Source organism: Hypanus sabinus, unplaced genomic scaffold, assembly GCF_030144855.1.
Source record: "Hypanus sabinus isolate sHypSab1 unplaced genomic scaffold, sHypSab1.hap1 scaffold_491, whole genome shotgun sequence".
NCBI lineage: Eukaryota > Metazoa > Chordata > Chondrichthyes > Myliobatiformes > Dasyatidae > Hypanus > Hypanus sabinus.
Window position 1 is genome coordinate 247,766 of NW_026781360.1, and position 1,857 is coordinate 249,622.

The following is a 1,857-nucleotide window of genomic DNA, read 5'->3' on the forward strand; positions in this document are numbered from 1 at the left end:
AGGTTATAGCGGGGGAGGGGACGGCGGGGAGGGGTGTAAAGAGGTGATGGTTCTATTGTCTAGTTGGTTGGTGGGACCTGTTGTGGATCACTGCCTGCAGCCTTGATTCCCTTCTTTCAGAAGTGTGTGGATCAAAAGAAGGTTTAACAGAGAGACATCTGCACCGTGTGAGTTGTCCTGTGAGGAAACCTCTGTGCTCTTGGCTTTTTTCAGTGATTGAGAAGAATTCGACATGACCTAAGTTTACCGGATGGTGTATACTTTGCAGTTTTTTTTTTAAATAACAATGTACTTGATTGTATCCGTAGTAGTTTGGTAAAATCAGTGGGGTATTTGATGAGAAATAAAGTATACTGCGGCTTCTTGACAGGGACGTCGACAGAATAGTTCCTGTTCTGGCAGGAACTGAAAGCAGTTGAAGACAGTCTCCCTCCTCTTCTCCCTCCACCCTTTTCACCCCCTCTCTTCGCCCTCTCCCGCTTTCTCAGACCCCACTCTCTCCCCCACTCTCCTCCACTCTCCCACTTCTCTTTCCCCCTCCCCTTCTCTCTCCCCATCTCCCCTCCTCTCTCCCCGCTTCTCCCCCCGACCCCCTTCTTCCCCTCCCCCCCCTCCCCTCTGCCCCTCTCTCCCCATCTCTCTGTGCACCCCTTCCTTCCTCTCCCCCTCTCTCTCCTCCCGTCTCTGGAATGGTCTCCTCAACATTCAGCAGAAGCAGATTATTACCATTAATTCTGTAATCCCTGCATTGTAATTATCACTGCCAGATGCATGTCTGTTTTCCTTAAAAACAACACACACACAGTAAAAATCTTGCATGTCCGTAATGCCACACAGTTTTGAAGACGATATCGAACAGGATAAACACTGGAAATCCTCTCCTGACGAGGGACGTATTGAAACACCACAACGTTCCCCACCCAGTACGGTCTCTGTGTGTACTTGGTGCTGAGCTTCTCTTTCTGTTCCAGCGAGTCCGAGTCCCTGAACTTAGTGGGTGCAAACAGTAAGTGAGCACACCGTGAGCAATATTCAGTTGATAACACACATGTAAACCTGGGCTTCACATCATTCAGCATGTAATTCCACACCCTGCTCCACAACGCATTAAGTATATGACACAAAAGCTGATTCAAGCAAATGATTCCATTGGGCTGTTCGGTCCAGGCCTCATTGCACGGTGACACAGATTACATCCAGTATCTGTCCACAACTCGATCTGCGCCAGGGAGCAACCGCGACCCGCAACCCGGCTGCGTTCAGTTGGTGTCAACACACTAATTCATTGCAACAGGCTCAGAATGCTGGAGGAACTCGGCGGGCCAGGCAGCATTTATGGAAAACAGGACAGTCGACGTTTTGGGCCGAGACCCTTCTGCAGCACCACGTTGCGGAACACCGACACTTTGTCTGCCGGAAAAAGCAGAAACTCCCAGTGGCCAGCCATTTAAATTCCACTTCCCATGCATATTCCGACATGTCAATCCCTGGTCTCCTCCACTGTTGTGGTGAGGCGACATTCAGACTGGAGGACCAACACCTTATATTACGTCTGGGTAGCCTCTCACCTGATAGCATGATCATTAATTTCTCAAACTTCAGGTAATAGCTCCCCCCACGTCATCATTCCCCATTCCCCTTTCCCTCTCTGGCCTTAACTCTACCTGCCTATTGCCTCTCTCCGGTGCACTTTTCTTTTCCCCTGGCATTCTGTCCTTTCCTATCAGATTCCCACTTCTCCGGCCGTGTATCACTTTCACCAATCAATTTCCCCGCATTTTATGTCATACCTCCCCTCCCTGTTTCACCTATCACTTTCTGCTTCTTCCTCCAACCCCCTTCTCTCTCCTTCTAGCT